This window comes from Mustela nivalis (genome assembly GCF_964662115.1).
Source record: "Mustela nivalis genome assembly, chromosome: 8".
In the NCBI taxonomy this organism is placed as follows: Eukaryota; Metazoa; Chordata; class Mammalia; order Carnivora; family Mustelidae; genus Mustela; species Mustela nivalis.
This window is the reverse complement of record NC_139027.1, coordinates 5765533-5784506: the sequence shown is the minus strand read 5'-3', so window position 1 is coordinate 5784506 and position 18974 is coordinate 5765533. Positions and strand designations below refer to the sequence as shown.

At 53.6% G+C, this 18974-nt stretch overlaps 1 long non-coding RNA gene across 1 annotated transcript; it reads left to right on the top strand.

The window, feature by feature from the left end:
• The first annotated feature begins 3139 nt into the window (after nt 1–3139).
• On the top strand, nt 3140–11683 carry LOC309872335. The gene is made up of 3 exons (XR_014315791.1): nt 3140–3292; nt 5093–5352; nt 11665–11683. It is a non-coding gene; the product is annotated as an uncharacterized lncRNA (long non-coding RNA).
• The last annotated feature ends 7291 nt before the right edge of the window (nt 11684–18974 follow it).

Genomic DNA, 18974 nt, shown 5'->3' with positions numbered 1-18974 from the left:
ATTCAGTTGAGCTTGGGACTGACCTTTCCGACTCAGTCTGCAGCTGGCTGTGTGATCCTGGTCAAGTCACTCAACCTCTCTGAGCCACCATTTCTTTAGGGTAAGATGGGGTTCAGGGAGACACAGCTCAGGTGGATGTGGGGGTACGGTGTCGGGGTGGGGAGAAGGGCCCAGCCCAATCCTCTCCTCATGGATTCTGAGTGGGGTTCTCACTCAGGGCTGGGCTCTTCTCCTCCAAAGCACACAACACGTATTGTTTTAAATTTACTAGGCTCAGCGTCCCCTCCCCACCACAAATCCGGTCTCCACACCAGAATATACGCTGCACCAGAGCAGGGCCATCTGGGGCCCAACCTTGAACACTGCCTGACCTTGGGGCACCAGACACGTGCCTGCTGAGTGGATGAACGTTTAGTTCCCGTCCTTCGACGGGCTTGGCCCATTTCCCCTCCCAGACCCTGGCCCGGTGGTTAGTACGATCACAGCGCCCACGCCGCGAGCTTCCCACATGCCCGGGGCTGTTCCCGGCCTTCAGGTGTGCTGGTGCGTCTTGTCCCCATGCAATTGCCATGAGGTGTTACTGTCCCTGTTACGCAGAGGGGGAGAGCAGAGCATGGGGACTGGAACTGCATCGCCCTAAATCGCGCAATCTGTGAGGAAACCAGGATTAGAACGGCCGCCGGTCATCGGGTCTTTACTTACGTGGCTCCAGGGTTTCTCAGACGATGACAGTGCAAGCAACAGGGAACCCCTCCCCGAATTTCCCAGCTGAGCCGTCTGCAGAGCTGGGGGCAGTGAGCGAGGTGGCGAAGGGTCCTAGGGTTCCTGTCCCCACTGCTGTAAAGGAACGCGGGGCCGCCGTGCCCAGCCTCTGCGCGTCCTTCGAAGCCGGCCGGGACTGGGTGTCGTTGGGAGCAGCTCCCCTGCCTGGGCAGCAGGAACCCCCGTTATTGTGGGCATCGGCACCCGTGGAGGATAGTCTGTCCTTTTCTACGTGACTTGTGCCAAGAAGACGGCGCTGCGTCGCGGCTCTGCTGGGCGGTCGCAGTGCGAAAGCGCTTGTTCTGCTTTGCCATCTTCATTGACTGCGGTTCGCGAGCCCAGTGGTCTCGAATCATCTGATTTCACATTTCTTCCCCTGCAAAAGGAGGCTATTAAAGCACCGACCATGCAGGGCAGCGAATGCAGTGATGGCTAACGTGCTCGGCATAGGGCCTCGCGCGAAACGTGCTTTGGACATTTTTATTGTTATTGAACACTTCTGCTTCCCTGTGCCCACACCCTTCCCCACCCACTCCCACCCCACTCCTGGCTCAGGCAGGAGGAGAGGGGCTGGTGGTATGCAGTGAGGGTATGGAGCTGGGAAACGATCAAAGACCAAACCCCGAGGGCCACCAACCTTTTAGAAGCTGATGGGAGAGGCGACCACAGAGGAGACCACCAAAATCCCAAGTGTGAGGAGAGCATCCTGTCCCCGAGCCCAGGAGGGGAGAGTCTCCAGAAAGAGGACTGGCGGACCAAACACTACCAGGATACGGTAGTGGAGAAGGGAGACAGTCTTTCCACTTTGGGATCTCCAGGGAAGAATGGGGTCAGAATCAGGTTGCTGGGGCCTGCAGCAGGGTCAGGAGTTCTAGGGGGGGGGGGGTAGAGCCAGTGAGCCCAGCTGCTCACTGATAGTGGACAGGAGAACACGATAGTGGACAGGAGGGACAGGGGAGGTGGGGCCCAGAAGGCAGAGGGGCTGGGACACCAGGGGGCCATAGGACAAGGAGTCTCAGCAGGGATGTGGTGGGCGAGGACTGGAAGGCTTATCAGGTCACAAGCCCAACACTTCCTCCCAACTTCTGGCCATGGGGCTCCTAGCTCCTTAGGCTTGAAGTCTAGGAATCACTGCTGTCTCTGTGCATTTCTTCACCTTTCTCCTAGGGAGGACGGTGGGAAGGAGAGAGCACTGACAGAAGGCTCGGGGAGACTCTGGACTCGCATCCAGCACTCAAGGTGTTTTCAGTCCGTTTCCTGATCTGAAAAGTGAGGTGCACTCCCCCTGCCCCCTCACCCTTGGCGTGGCTGAACTTGGACCAGGTGGGAGCCCCCGCCCTCCTCAGCAGCACTGCGGCGCCCCACCCCCCTCCAGCAGCCCTGGTCACCTCCCACCTGGCACCAGGCCCCACACTTGCTCTGTGCCAGTCCACGCCCAGGCTGGCCGCAGTCCAGCTTTCTGCAGCCGCTCCCATCCGGTCTCCTCTCTGCTTTCCAGACCCTTCCTGAAACGACCGTGACCATGCTTGTGTTGCTGTCAACACATGTGCCCAGAGCCCATCATGTGCAGGCGCTGGGCTAATCACTGTACAAAGGTAAGGCCCATTCACAACTGTTTCGCATCCTCACTGCACCTATTTTATGGATGAGAACGCCGAGGCACACGTGGCCGTATCACCTGCCCTGAGTCGCGCAGATACGGGCAGAGCCAGGGCTCACGGCCGGAATCTCGTGCCCTCAACGACCGCACTTCTGTTCCATCCAGGCGGCTCTTCTCCCTTTCTCACCAAAACCTCGTGGGTGTGGTTAGACTCATGTGGAGGCGTGAAGAGGTCACACAGGACTTGTCAGAGGCCACCCGGATCCTAGTGCTGGGATTCGAACTCCGTCTTCAGAGTCCACACGCCTCTGCCCAATCAACTGCAGAGAAATGCCAGCCGGCAGAAAACAGAGCCAAGCAGGGAGGACTGCTGCAGGGAGCACCTCCCTGCGGGGTGGGGGATTCCAGACGCAGGAGGAGACCAGACCCGAGGGCCCGGGGTGGCCCGGGTCCCAGGCCGGCCCGTCATGGCTGGAGCCCACACCCTGTGTCACATGAAACGTCATCTCATTTAACCCGTGAAGCATGATTTTCATGCACCACTGTCTCCACTTCACAGAAAAGGAAGCCGAGGGAGAGATGAGGTGACTGCTTGGCAGCCGGGAGCTGACCCAGAGGCTTTTTCTGAGCTCTGCGGGTCTGGAAACTGGAAGTGCAGGTTCTGCCACTTGGTTTGACTGATGAGGCCCTTTTCTACCCGCACCGGTCAGTCTGAAGTCCGACGCCTCCCTCCCACCAGCCCTTCGCTCCTCAAGCCTGTTCAAGGAAAGAAGTGAATGTGCTTCAGCTGTCGGAGAGCCCGAGCTGGCCCCGGGCCAAATGGGCAAAATAGGCTTTAGCCAGAACTGTGGAGAGAGAGGGAAAGAGAGCCCGGGCCAGAGGCGGTTCATTCTGGAAGCAGCACAGACCGGCGGGCCTTTCTACCCACAGGTGGCGTGGGGGCCGCTGGATGGAGGGTTGCTGAGAGGGGAGGGGGGGGTGTGGAGGGTAAGAGGGATTCTGGTTAACCTGCCCTGGCAGGATTCTTGCTCGAGGCAGGCCTGGGGGGTCAGACATCACCTGGGGCAGAGCGGGGGATGGGAACCTGCTCAGATATCAGGGGGGAGCAGAGGTGGGGGGGGGGTTAAACTGACTGAACAGGTTTTTGCTACAGCTGGTGATACAGGCCCGACGCTACAGCTGGTGATACAGGCCCGATGCGGAAGGACACCCAGATCGAGGTCTGAGGTCTGGAGGTCCAGGGAGCCTGACCAAGGTTAAGTCAAGGAGAGGGTTTTGTCACTTTCTGTGCTAATTCTCTATGTCTACTATAGAGTCAGACTTTAAAGCAAAACCCAGGCACGTACAGCACTTGGAAGCCAAAAATGTTAGGATGGCTTCCATGTTTAGAAAGGTTCATTAGGGCTGCAGGCCAGAGACGTGCCTGGAACCGAGAGCCTGGACCTCTGGACCTGTTTGAAGCAAGGGAGAAAGAGCGGCGAGGCCCACGTCAGCTTTCTGGCCTCGAGTTCCTGGGGCAGCAACTGGGCGGGCGGAGGACTGGGAGGTGGGGGAGGGTGATGGGGTCCCTCGGCCATGCTAGTTTGAGGAAGCTGGTGGGGCGGGGGGGGGGGAGTCTGGAGTTGGGAATGGTCGTTGGACCCACAAGCCTGGGGCACGGCACCGGATATGGGCTGAACATGGAGATACACGCTTGCAGGCAACTTTTTTTTAATTGAAATATTTTAAAAATTATTACAAATTCACAGGACGTTGCAAAAAACGTACAGCTAAGTCTTATGTACCCTTCATCCAGGTTCACTCAATGGTTAGAATATCTGTGAGAACTACCGCACAATATCAAAGCCAGGAAGGTACAACCTACCGTTTTTTCAGGTTTCTCCAGTTTAAAATAAATAAATAAATAAATAAATAAATAAATAAATAAATATATAGTGTGTGTGTGTAGTTCTGTGCAATTTCACGACACACACTGATTTGTGTAATCACCACGACACTGGTTATGCGTGTACATTCAATTATGGGGTCCTGGAGTCTTCCCAGATACTCAAGACCAGGGACTTGGGTAGGATTTCCAAGGACAGGGCGCAGAGGGAGAGAAGGGAGCTTGGGATGGAACACAGGAGGAGGAGGAGAGCTTTGCTCTGGGCTACGGAAGAGAAGGTTCTGGCAGAGGAAGAGATGCCCAAGCTCCCCTCAAAGGACACTGCCATGCCGGCAGCCCAACCCCCCACCTCAGCTCTTAGACTGAACTTCTCAGTCCCGCTCACACATCCCTGAGTCACCAGCCCAGAAATGCCAACACAGGGGTCCGCCGGCGACACTTTCCAGAGAGCAGTTTGCCCCTGGAGGGCTTGGTCGGGCCACGTGTACTCAGTCTGGGCAGGAAAAATGAGAACGTATCTGTAAATACGGTGACAACACGGAATACCGTTTCCAAGGCTTGTTCCGAGGGGACTGTGCCATGAAGCTGGACACCGGGGTCTCATCCACCCCAGCACAGAGCCTGGTGCAGAGGGGACCTCCGCATGTGGCTCCGTGGCCCGTCGTCCCAGGCCACACTTTTGTACCTGGAGCCTAACCACCGCGTGTCCCTAGAGCAAGTCAGCTCCTCCTCAACAATATGGTTTCCCCCAAGAAGGGAAGCGCCTCAGTATGTTTCGGGCCCTCTCTATTGTTATTCTGTCATCTGCTCTTTGGCTCTTTCATCCCCAACTCTGAATTTTACAGATTCTGACCGTCACCGCTTCCGACCCAGGCCCAACAGCAACACGCCGGGCGCCTGGTAGGCGGAGGTGGCGCCTGAGTGGCGCGGGGGCGCCATCTGCTGGTGGATACGAGTGCTGCACTCTCAGGAAGGTCCATGCTTTCCTCAGGAGTCCGTGGGGCTCCTTCGGTCCTTGCTGGAAGGCACCCCGTCTTCCCAGCCTCAGAGGTCTCTAGCTCTGCCCCTTGCCCAGCCCAGAGAAAGCCTGGTGTGACCGGCGGAGGTGCGGACCTAGGAGCTAGGCACCAACCTTTATGGATCCCTACTGATTGTGTATTGGGGGTTCTGCTGGCTGTTAAGGACCAGATATGAACGGATGCCCCAGAGCTCACACCCTCTGGGAGACAGAGCCAGGACAATGATGACAAGAAGACCTAGGGACTCTTGGAGTCTGAGTTCAGGCTCTGTCTCTTGCCAGCCGGGGGACCTGGAGCAAGCTTCTTAAGCTCAGCTTTTTCATATGTAAATAGGAAAATGGGACTAATAATCCATCCCCAATGTGGTTGTTTTTAAATGACATCCTTTATGGGAACTGTAAAGGACATAATGAGGTTCACTAAAAGGAAGTAATTATGTTGATATAATAACAACTGGTCAGACAGAGGAGGGAGTACTAGGAAGTGGGGATGAAGAAACGCTTGACAAACGAGGATACATTTCAGCCAGGCTTTGAAGGGGGATTAGGAGTTTTCCAATCAGGCAAAGGAAAAGGGCATTCTGGGTGGGTGAACCGTGTGTACAAAGCGTGACGGTAAGATGGACTGTGCTGCATTTAGGAAACTGTACGTTGTTTGGTCTAAGTGGAATGTGGGAGAGGTAAGGCAGGTGCAGCTGAAATTGGACAGGTGAACTGGATCAGATTCTCTAGGAGTGGGCTGTGGAAATGCATATCTGAAAACGATGCCCAGGGGATTCTGAGGCAGCCTGCCAAAGATTCAATCAAGAAATCAGCACTGTACCAGATGTTGGGCATGCTTCTTTCTAATCTGCCCACAACCCAATAAGGTAAACATTATAGTCCTTAATTTACACAACAGAAAGTTGAGGCTCAGAGAGGTTAAGCAACTTGCCCGAGGTCACACAGCCAATGCGAGCCAAGATTCAATGCCTGGTCTATTTGACTCCAAGCCCCACATACACAGCGAGTATTCAGTAAAAGCAGCTGTTACCCTTAATGCCAATATTCTTCAGGCCTGGGCTTCCAGATGTGCCCGTCTCCTGTCTTCCTGAAGTCTGCCCTCCCAGCGTTTGCGGGAAGACGTGAGTGGGGCCAGAGAATCCCACTCCACAGGCCAGATTCTTGTGCTGGGTATGTGCAATTGAAGAGTTTTTCCTGGTTAGAATTCCTCATTGGAAGGAAGAGAGCCCTGCTCTCCTCTTTCCGGAAGTTGCCAGAGTTTCATAGATGTGCATGTGTTCTTTTTTAAAAAGATTTTAAAGAACATCTCCAATTTACAGAAAAGCTTTATCACAAATTACAAATTACATATTGGGAACCTGGAGCCATTTGAGGGTAAGCTGTCCGCTCGCTGCTGCATCGCCCCTGACTTCTCCGCCGTACCCACTACAAGCAGAGACTTTCTTCTGCTGGGTCCTGGCAACGGCCGTCCCTTCAAGTCAGGAAGTGGGTGCGAGGCGACCCCGTTTTCAGGTCTCGCCAGCTGTCCCCGGGGTTCCTTGAGAGTAAACAGATCCACATGTAGGAGGCGTGTGGCCCTCAGTTGTCCTGACTCTCCCTCGGGCTGGACCAGGTCCTCAGTCTTGCCTTTCGTGACCTTGATACTTGAGGAGTCAGGCCAATAATTTTGTAGATGACAACCCTCCCCCCCGGCTGCTCCCTACCCCCCCATTCCCCCCACCCTGGGTGCGTCTGCTGTTCCCTCATGACAGGGTTCAGTTTCTTGGCAGGAACATCCCACACGTGCTGTTCAAGTGGCACATGATCTCCACGAGTCCCCATCAATGTGATGGTCACCCTGATCATTTGGTCGAGTGATTTCTGCCGGGCTGCTTCGCTGCAGGCATTCATTTCCCCCTGCGGGTCGTAAACGCTTGTGGAGTCTCCGCTGAAACTGTGACTCCCCCGTTCCTCCTCAGACGTGCAATTCATTCATCTGTATCAGTATGGCCTCACGGTTTCCTGTTCACTCAGAGGATGATCCTCGATCTGGGGCCCAGATTGTCTCAGAATGGCCAACGGAGAGCCCCTGGGTGGCTCCTGTGTCCTTCTGACGTGTCCCCTTGCTGTCTGAGCACCCCTTGCCTTCTGGTACAATGGAAGATCTAAGCTCAGTGTGTGTTCTTTGCCCCAGTCCTGGGGTCAGCAGGTTCTCCAAGGCACCCCGGTTCCCTTTAGCGGAGAACGGAACCGAGAGTCACCATCGGGGGAAGCTCGTTGCAACAGAGCCCCTGTCAGTGAAACACACACACACACACACACACACACACTCACAGGGGCGCCTCTGTATTGACTCTATTCCTATCTGTATACTGAGGGGTTTTGCGCACAACCTATTCATCAACCTCCGTCCAGGCTGGCAGTCTGTTAGCTGGGTGGGTTTGAGTTTTGGAGAGCGGTGGAAGGTGCTTGAAACTGTCCCCCCTAGCGTCTGTGTTTTGCAGCTGGGAGTTGAGACCCCGTGCAGGGGAGCGGGGAGATCGGGGACTCGCGGCAGCCTGGCTGGAAGGCGCCGGAAGAAGGCCAGGCTCGCTCACCTCCAGGCAGACGCGGGTTGTGTTCAAGAAGGTGGAGCTTGTCTTCTGGGAGAGGAATGCGCTGACCTCCCCTCACCTGGGAGGACCCCAAAGGCAGGACCGAGCCCTGGGAAAGCAGCTGCCCGCTTGCAGTGAGGAAGGACTGTTCACAGTCAGCTGGTCACGCCGGGAAGGGGTGGCCGGTGGTGGGGACCTCACTCGCCCACCTCCCAAGTGTGTGTGCTGCTCTGGGGCTCCCCTGGCCGGAGCCGGTGGACTTGGGGCTCCCTGGTTCCTCTCCAGCTCTCCCCACTGTGTCCCAGTGGGCCGCCTTGGGACAGGCTTTTCACGTACTAAGGCTCTGGTTTCCTGGCTTGATTCTTCCAGAATTCTCCTCCACGCCTGGGCCCCCGAGGGGCCAGCTCACTCCCTCGAACTCTGAGCATCCCAGCCCTGGGAGGCACTGGAATCTTCCCTTCCCCTAGACTACCTCTCACCCCACCCCGAAAGGGAAACTCTCTGGCATCCTGGGCTATTGTCCACTTCAGAGGCGTGGCCACAGTGGGCAACGGGGCTGAACGAGAGCTTGGGGCCAGCTCACCCCTCAAGCCACACAAGTGTGAGTTCTCATCCTGCCTCCGCCGCATAGATTCTCCAACTCTTTCCAGTTCCCCCGGACTCTTTTGGAGTTCAGCCTTCCCCAGTCTCTCAGATTCACTGACTTCAGTTCTGACCCTTTTCAGTCCCTCTCTAGAGTTGCAGATGGACTTCTGGGGTCACCCGAGAACCCTGGGATCCTGACATCCCCCTGGAGGTCTCCCCTTGGATTCTTCTCTTCAGAGTGCTGGTGGCCTTTCAGGTTCTGCCAGAAATACAAGGTGACCAGCAGGGGGTGCTGCTGGGTCAGAACCGTGCACCCCAGAATGCAAATTAAGTTCAGGGAAGGGACCAGTGTAGGGCAAAAGGGAGGGGTGGGGATTGGGAACTAGAGGCTGTGCGGTATGCCTGCAAGCATTCTGTGTGTGTGTGCCTGTGTGTGCCAGTAAACACACACGTGAGTACATGCCAGTAAGTACACACACACAGACATTGTAATACTAGTAAATAGATACTCATACACATATGCACATTGATGTGTCACAGGAGTAGATACTAATATGTCTATGTACATCAGGATGAATATGTGTATAACACACACTTACATGCTTACTAGTACACACACGCACATATACCAGCATTTGGAGAGAGAGATAATAACCAGTATGCACATCTAAAATATTCACACATACATACGCACTTACCCACGCATATATGTGTGTGTGTACCGGTGTGTATGCATCTAAGTCCTCACCGATATGCGTGTACTTACCAGATGGACCCTGGTCTGGGGCTCTGACCTCTGGCGGGTGAGGCTTCTCCCTGGATCCTGCGGTCGCGTCCGGGTCTCCGTTCTCATGGTGGGTTTCCTGGTCCCAGGAGGGAAGATCTCAGCACGCCTTCAGAGAATGGGGCCGCGGGTTTCCGGGCTCTAGAGATCTCCCTGAATGAAGAGCCAAGTGAGGATTGCCTTTCTGGAGTGAAGGTGGGGGTGGGGTCATGGTCAGCGTACAGAAATGTGGGCTTGGAAAGGACTTTAGAGAACGCCAGTCCAGGCCCACGTTATGTTCCGGACCGGGATATACTGGTTTGCTCCGTGTTCGTGATGAAGTTCACCAACGGGGCGGCTGAAAACACCAGAAGTTTATTCTCTCATGGTTTTGGAGGCTAAAAGTCTGCAAATGAAGCACGGGCTGGGTGGGCTTCTTCTGAGGCTTCAAGGAAGAGTGTGTTCTTCGCCTGTCAGTGCTCCCAGTGGTTTTCTGGTAAACCTTGTCGTTGCTGGGCTTGTACACACATCGCTCCCATCTCTGCCCGTGGCGTCACGTGCCATTCTCCCTGCACGTGAGTCTTTGTCTCCTCGGTACCTGGGGACAACAGTCCCATGGGGTTAAGGGCTGCTGTAGTTTGGCATGACCTCATCTTAACCCACCTGCTGCAGCCCTATTTCCAAATCAGATCACGTTCTGAGGCACTGGGGGTCGGGACTTGAACCTGCCTTTATTAGGGGACATGGTCCACACTTGATCAAGGCTCATAACTAATTCATGATTAGTTCGCTTTTCTCTGCGTCTGATGCCTAATTAATACAAAATGGGCTTTCTGATGCCTGAAATTCTTGTAGCTTCTGGCTTGTCTGCAGTTCCTATGTACCTATTAATCAGACAAAACAAGGCTTGCATGAGGGAGAAGAGAGATTAGCCAGTTGTCTTCAGTGGGTGGGTTTCTGTAAGACGGCCGGCTGCCGGCACTACCTTCTGGGGGAGAAAACAGTTGTATAAGGTGATGATGCTCTGAGACCCTGCCCAAAGCACTTGAACTCTGAGTAGATGTTTCCCATCACTGCCCCGGGAGGAGTGTTCACAGATCTGTGTGCCCCTACCTTGACCCTTGGCAAGGGAGACTAGGTTCTCATGCAAAGACGATGGCAGCCGGGTCAGCTGAGACTACAAATCCACAAAGTCAGAAATGCTGAAGGACACTGGGTCAGCTGGCCCGAGGGATATGGGGCCATAGGGCAGGTGGCTGGTTGCGGGGTCAGAGCAAGCTCCCAGCCCCGCAGACTTTCCTTCTCGTTGGAGGCAGAGAACAGAGCCACGCAGAGGTCTGTCTACTCTGCATATCCGGGCATTTCTGTGACAGGGACTCGGGGCAAGGCCGGCTTCAGGACTGTGTGACCTGGGCAGGAACTCACTTCAAAGAGCCATGAGCTTGGTTTCATGCTCTCCTGCTGGAAATTCTTAGTTATGTTTGACAAAGACTCTCGCGTTTTTGTGCGGCGCTGGTCCCTGCAAATTGTGTAGCGGATCCTGACGAGTGTGTTCAGTGTGTGGTTATTTGTGAGAGATGTGGTGCCACTGAGAATCTTCAGCCTGTGCTCTGGTGTTGAAGAGAGAACCCAGAGCCACAGGAAGGAGACCTGAGGTTGGCATTCAGGACCCTCAAGCTCTAGTCTCAACTCTGCTAGGGCCTAAAATAGCTACGAGACCTTGTGCAGGCCTTTGAGCCTCTCTTGACCTCAACTGCTTCATCTGTAAAATGGACACACAAGAGCCCAGCCTACCTCACGCAGATTTGCTCTGAGCTCCTCCATTACAAAGACCCAACTTTTCCCTCTGTACCTTGTATGAAACCCAGCCCAGTATTTGCATTTGGTACAGATTCAGTGCACACTCGATGATTGAAATCAAGCTAATGTAGGGAGGGGTGCCTGGGTGGCTCAGTGGGTTAAAGCCTCTGCCTTTGGCTCTGGTCATGATCCCAGATTCCTGAGATTGAGCCCCACATCGGGCTCTCTGCTCAGCAGTGAGCCTGCTTCCCCATCTCTCTCTCTGCCTGCCTCTCCACCTACTTGCGATCTCTGTCTGTCAAATAAATAAAACCTTAAGAAAAAAAAAAAAAAAGATAATGCAGAGAAAGGTATTAGGCGAGGCAGCACAAGTGACAAATTGGTGTGACGTGTCATTGTGACACCCGGATGCCTTGTGCAATTCTGCCAGGTGGGCTCTGCTTCTCTGTGGTTTCATACCAGAGGGCAACAGGCCCTGTTCACCCTGGGAACCAGCCCTGGAGTCTCTCCACTGGGGATGCTTGGATGCTGAGATGAAGGACCTAAAAGAATCTACGAATGCTTTGGGCTCCTGGGTGGCTCAGTCTTTTGAGTGTCTGACTCTTGGTTTCGGCTCAGGTCATGATCTCAGGCTGGGACTCTGTCTCCTCTCCCTCTGCCCCTCCCCACCCCCAGGTCCGGCTAGAGCCTGGAATGGCCACGCCACCTGTTACAGCAAGGAGCGTCTACCAGACACCCTGCCCAGAGAGCAGAGAAGATGCACCGTTCCGTCTTCCACCATCTGCTTGTCTTGTTTCAAGATGACAGGTGTCTCTGGCTCCTTTGGGAGTGATCTTAAGTCGATGGAAATCATTCAGGTTCTTCAAACACAGCGGGACGGAGTGGGAAGAAGATGCACCGTGATTTGGACAAGCTTGAGTCAAACCCTTCCTGGGTGCACGGCCTCCGGCAGGCCCCCGGCCTTCTGTGAGCCTCATGCTCTGTGTCTGTAGATGAGGCTGACGATGCTCACGTTAGGACGTGATGTGGGGAGCATCGGAGGGTGAGCATTGAGTGCCCGGGGGTAGCAGCCAGGCACCAGTGCGAGCTGTTGATGGTAGAACAGTGCTGAGTGTTCTAGTGAAGACACACCCAGCTGCTTGGCCAGTCTCATCTGACCTGTGTGCAGAAGGCAGAGAGCAAGGAGGCTTCTGCTTCTCAGTTGGGCTTGTCTTTCCGCGGATGAGCTCTCTACTACATATGTGTAAACTCAGCTTTCCAAGGGACTCTGCATTTTAATTTGACGGATTTTAGCAACTTGCATTGCCTCTGTGAGCCTCATTTAATTATTTTACAAATACCCATCCACCTACCAGCACAGAGGATTCCATTTTCCAGGCCTGCCTCTCCGATGGGTGGAGAGAAGGGGAGTGCGAGAGGGGCGTCTGAGGGGCTCCACGGTTGAACGTCTGACTCTTGCTTTGGGCTCAGGTCGTGATCTCAGGGTCCTGGGATCGAGCCCTGCCCTTGGTGCTGAATCTGCTTGAGACGAACTCTCCCTGACCCTCTACCTTTCCCCTGATCATGCTCTCTTAATAAATAAAATCTTAAAAAAAAAAAAAAGGCGTATAAGACGCAGATATTTTTCGCAGACAGATCGGAGACTTGGGGGAGAGAAGCTCCTCTCCTATCACACAACCCGGGATTCCTGGATTCCTTTCCGAACGGACTTGTATTAAGCAGGTTTTAAGACCCCCATGGCCAGCCCCGATGCGCTAGAAGGATGTTTGCAGATAACCCTGGGCAGGTTCTCTTCCTCTGCAAGAGAGCCCATCTGCCCTCGTTCCTCAGGGGCCACAGCGGACACGCAGCCTGGGGAAGGGGACAAGGCGTGTAGGGCGGCCTTCCTGCTTTCGGGTCTGTCTCATTGTCCTTACGCTGTTGGCTTCCCGTCAGGACCGGAAAGGCGGGATGTGCCACATCTGGACCCGGGCTGACGGGAGCAGCTTCCAAGGAACTGAGCAGAATATAGGAGGCTTTGTTGCTTCACCTGCTTTTCGTTTTCGTTAAGGAAACCTCAGGCACAGAGGTAGGTAGACGGTATAATGAATATCTAGGTACTCCCTACCCAGCTTCAACAGCTACTGGCCTTCTTCCAGATTGTTTCATTTATCCTTCTCCAATGCATTTTTTAATTTTAATTCGACTAATTTTAATTCGACTGTAGGGTAAATCTCAGACATCTTCCGAGTTCACCGGTGAGTCATTCGGGATTTATTTTTGACATGCATAGCTGCACCCTCCAATGCCATTGTCACCCCCAACAAATTTAACACGATCATCCACTACCCAGTTTGTATTCAAGTTTCATGCATTCTATTTATTTTGTATCTTTTAAAGATTTTATTTATTTATTTATTTATTTATTTGAGAGAGAGACAGAGAGAGCATGAGTGGAGGGAGGGTCAGAGGGACAAGCAGACTCCCTGATGAGTGGGGAGCCCGACGCGGGGCTCGATCCCAGGATCCCGAGATCATGACCTGAGCCGAAGCCAGACTCAACCCACTGAGCCACGCAGGTGCCCCAAATCTGAAGCATTTTAAAGACCAAAGTATGAAGGATATATTGGGCTATCCAAATATTCATCCATCCGTCCCTTCATTCGACTGCCGGCATGAAGTCTGTACTACGTACGGCCAGTCGCTGGTGGGGCTCCCCGTCTCATCAGGAAGACCCACGGACTCACAACTGGGAAGCAGCGGGATAGCGCACAGTAGAAACTGGCACAGGGTGTGACTGTGTCACAAAGAAGGGCACAATCGGTTCTGCGGAAGGGCATGGGGGGGGGTCCCAGAGAGCTTCAGAAAGAGAGGAGGGACGTGGTTGACATTTGAAGGATGGACAGGCCATGGGCAGGCAGGTGATGGGGGAAGGGCGGAGCAGGAGAGAGAAGGCGTGGGAAACACGCGGTGCTCGACGCGCACCGGGACACTTCTCTCTGACAGGTACGCGTACCAGGTATCCCTCTCTCTGACAGGTACGCGTACCAGGTACTCCTCTGGGCCCGTGAACAAAACAGACAAAACCGCTAACGTCCCAGAGCTCGCATGACTTGTCGGGGGGACTCACCGGAACGTTGTAAACACGTCTGCCACCTGTTAAAGATAGGACCGCAGGGGGGCGCCTGGGGGCTCCGTCACTGGGCGTCTGCCTTCAGCTCAGGTCACGATCCCAGGGTCCTGGGATCGCCCTCAGAAGAGAGCTTGCTTCTCCATCTCCCTCTGCTTGTCTCTCTGCCTACTTGTGCTCTCTGTCTATGTCTCTGTCAAATAAACAAATAAATAACATCTTTTTAAAAAAATAGGACTATGGAAAAGAAAAACAGAACAAAACCGAGGTAAAGAGGGTTAGGTGTGCGGGGGTTGGGCCTGGTGGCTCTCAGGGATGTGGGGGAGAAACGGGCCAGCTGCTCACACCTCTTTTCCTCCCGAGCCCACAAGAAGACCAGGTTTCTCTGCCTTTTTTTGCAGTTGGATGGGGGCAACGGATTGCGTTCTGGCGACAGAAGATGAGGGTGATGCGTGCCACCTCCAGACTTGGTCATCACCCCAACTGTCTGTTTTCTTCCTTCTTCCTCCCCGATGACTTGCTGGAGGTCACACACTGGAGATGAGACGGCAGAGCGCGGCTCCCCAGGTCACTAGTTTGGAACCGTATTGAAAAATTCTGGGGCCGCCTGGGGATCTCGGTCTGTTAAGTGACAGACTCTTGGTTTTGGCTCAGGTCATGACCTCAGGGTCGTGAGATTGAGCCCTGTGTCGAGATCCGTGCTGAGTGTGGAGGCTGCGCTCTCTCTCCCTCTCTCTCTCTCCCTCTTCCTCTCACTCTCTAAAATGCACGAACGAATGAATGAATGAGTATCCCGAAGTAAAAGCTAACCTTCACATCGGAGTTGTGTCCAGTACCTACGACACCCTGCCTCCCTCTGGTCCTCTTACCCTCTCTTCTTCCCCCGTGTTTTGTGTCATCTTCCCAGGGCGCCGACAGCAGCTGCCCAGGGCAATGCGGACAGGCTGTGGAAGGACGGGCTTGCACCCAAGCCAGCGCGAGGCGCCAAGCGAGCGCCCCAGATCGCCCCAGATCCTCCTGAGCCTGGCCTGGTCGCTCGGCAATTACGATGAACAAGTTTGGCTACTGAAGTCCTATAAGGTTCATTCACTTTTGTCCCAATATTTTAATACAAAAAATTTCAAACATACGGAAAAAATTTTTTTTTAAGATTTTATTTATTTATTTGACAGAGAGATCACAAGTATGCAGAGAGGCAGGCAGAGAGACAGAGAGAGAGGGAAGCAGGCTCTCCGTTGAGCAGAGAGCCCGAGGCGGGGCTCGATCCCAGAACCCTGGGATCATGACCTGAGCCTAAGGCAGAGGTTTTAACCCACTGAGCCACTCAGGCGCCCCTCAAACATACGGAAAATTTGATGTAATTTTACAGTGAACACTCGCCACCCAGATTCTACCCTTAATATTCCACCACGTTTGCTTCACACACATCCAGCCTTCCAGCCGCCCGAGAATTCTCACCTTTTACAGAGTAAACTGCAGACAGCTGTCCCCACCCCGCAAGCACATTTGTCTGCCGGCATGTTATTAACCAGAGTTCAATGTTTGCTTATACTTTTCCACTTTGAGGTAAATCTTACATATAGTGGGGGCACCTGAGTGGGTGTTGGTTAAGCATCAGCCTTGGGCTCAGGTCATGGTCTCAGGGCCCTGGGATCGAGTCCTGCGTCGGGCTCCCGGCTCAGCAGAGGGCCTGCTTCTCCCTCTGCTCTCCCTGCCACTTGTGTGCTCTCTCTCTCTCTCTCTTTCTCTCTGTCAAGTAAATCTTACACATAATGAAATGTGCAGATGTCAGGTGTTCCTTTGCTGAATTTAGACAAAACGGGTACAAATCCTCTCACCATACACAACATTCCCAACATTCCTGAAAATTCCCTCATGTCCCCTCCTGGTCGCTCCCTGACTCCAGCCCCCCAAAACAGTCCCTGCTTTGATTTGTTCTACCACAGATTCGTTTTCCCTAGAGTCCAGAATCTCATATAAACGGCATCATAAGTTATGAAATTATTCAGGTAAGGCTTCCTTCACTCAGCATTACGATTTTGTGATTCACCCACGTTCTTGCGTGTGTTAGTGAATCATTCTTTTTATTGCCGAGAAGTATTCTTTTGAATATGCCATGATTTGTGTATCCACTGATGGACACCTGGGCTCTTTCCAGGGTTTGGAAATTAGGGAGAGAGAGAGATGATCGGAGTATTCTTGTTCAAGACTTTCCGTGAATTTGGGTGTCTTTTCGCTGCTTCGCCATGCTACCTTTGAATTATCATGATTTCCATTTTAATTGCCCGTAATGCTGTTTTTACCCTCTGATAATAATAATAATCCCATTTCTGGAATGCTTACTACAGTGACAGGCCCTTTAATTTCTCCTTATAAGAATCCTGCAAAATAGGTATAATTACATCCGTTTTACATACGAAGGGACAGATGTGGGCTCATTAAGTGAGTTTCGTGTGTGGACTCCAAGTCATCCCTCATCTGAGGCCCTCTCCAGACTGCTCGGGGCTCCCTGGGGATGGGACAGTGGCTCCTGAGTAAGCCACCTGGACCTTTTTTCTCAATTCTTGGAGGGGCATCTAGATCTGAACATTACGCTGCTCTACCGATTTTAATAATATTGTTAGTAGGCTTTCTGCTGTTGTAGTATGACATGCTTTCCGTGTTCTGTTGTTTTATTTTTAATGCACATTTTGTAGAATTTTGTTGCACAAAGATTGATTTATTCAAACCCATCTATCTTGTCTGATGCAGGCTCAGTTTTTCAAGAGCCAGAAATGTATCTTTGTTCCATTGCTAGAATAAATATGCAACTCTGTTTTCTTCTTTTTAATGCTTTTTGTGTTTTGCTTTCTGACATGTTGGAAATGTGTTGCCATACATGGCACGAGATATGGAACCACAGAAGTATGAGAAATGTCTGCTCAACAAATAAATCTAAAATGGAAATGCGGCTTCGATTTTATACATGCAAAATAGAAGCCAAAATAATTAAAGCCTGTTGCCTAAAGTCGACCAGTTGTCTGGTTGCAAGGGGGAGGACCTAGGAGCCCAGGGCCAGGGAGGCCTTGGGTGTGTGGGATGGAGCGGACGTCACGGGAGCAGCTCTGCGGTGGGGGAGGGTAGGCAGGAGTCAGGAGCTGAAGGAGACCTGGGGAAGACCCCCTGGGGACCTCGACACCCAGTGCAGAATCTCTTGTCCCAGAGCGGGTGGGGCAGGAGGGTGGTGTGGCCAGAGCCTGGGCCTGGAAACTCACTCAGACTACAGAGCGGTTGGAACTGGGGAGGTACAGGGATAAGGAGGTCACTTAAGCAGAACAGCTGGAGATGCTCAGGCGCCAGCTAGGGTGGTGATGGGAGGGAGGGAAGGAAGACGAGGTCCTTGCAAAATCAGCAGGACTCGGTGGGTGATTCAGTAGTGGGGGAGGAAGCAGGAGGCTGAAATCAGCAAGAGGCCCCACACGCATTGGGACGGTGCGGTGCCCACCGAGGGAGGACACAGAAGAGGAATTGCAGTTTCGGGGAGAATGACACATTCCGTTTCTGACATGTGAGCTTCAGGTGATGTAGGTCGTCTGGGCAGCTATGACCAAAGGAAAGCCACGTCCCAGCTGTGGGCACAGAATGGAGACTCACGAGCCAATGGTGTTGAGTCAACTGACAGCGGAGTTACCTGAGGAGAGTGGGTGGAGGGAAACAGGAGACAGACCCTCAACATTTAGGGGCAAGTGAGAGAAGGCGTCCAAGAAGAAAGAGCCCAAGAGGGAAGCGAGAAGGCCCAAGAGCCACTGGACGTGGATGGAGGAGAGAGTTTGAGGCAAGAGCTCCGGGAGGCCCCCTAGCCAGGTGAGGCCTGAGAGTGTTCTGCCGCGTTTGGTCCGAGAAAGGAGGGCCTTGCAGAACTGAGAACTGTTTCCGTAAGTTAGGACTGGGTGGTGGCATAAAATTCCGATCTCAGGTACTTGAGTACAGAGAAGGGTAATCCTAACCCAGAGTGTGGGCTTTGCTTTGAAGAAGTTTGGAAGGAGAAGGGAGGACCCTGGATGATCACTGGGGAGTGTTCGGTTTCAGGCTGGTCAGACCTGAGCAGGTGTGAAGGCTGAGGGAGGGGAAGGAATCTTGAGAGAGAGAGAGAGAGAGAGAGAGATAGGAAGATTCCCGGCTGAAGGCGGGAGGCAAGGCTGGTGGGGAGAGGTCCCGGGAGAAGCTGTGGTCAGGACCTTATCTCCAGCTGAGCAGAGACCCACCCTGCTGGCGGTGAGGGGAGGAGGTGAGGCCGGGTGGGGGTGTTTATTTGTTTGTAGCGGCAGGTGGGGTGTGGACTATCTTGTGTTTCTTGGCCACTCTGAGGCAGAGTTGTCTGAGGAAGGCAGCCCAACCTGCAGAACTTGCCAGAAGCCTGGGGGGCCAGGAGGTCTCGGGCGTTAGTTAGAGGTGGGAGCTCGTCCGACCTCGGGGCCCCTAACGGTGACCTGAGCTGGGAGATCAGGACATGATGTTGGCAGACACCAAGTGGGCCCTGGAGGCCCTGCAGGGGGGTCACCTTCACACCAAGTCAATGTTCTAGAAGCCGGGTGGGTCTGCTCCGGCCTTCAAATACTTACCTGTTGCAGTGAAGGTGTGTCAGTTCAGAGGTACCAATTAGGGAAGGGCGGGTCGGTGCGATAGGAGGCAATTCCCCTTCTTGGTGCCGCGTGTGCTGGGGGCTGGATTGCAGCCGCCAACCCCTCCTGCTCACACCCCGCCTCTGCTCTCCTTCGGGAGGCGAAACCCCGTGGAACGCAGTGATTCTGGAAGGCGAGGGCAAGGTCTGGGGCCTCCGCGCTCTGGGCGTAGCACCTACACCTGGCCTGCTGACCATTTTAAAGGAATGGAATAA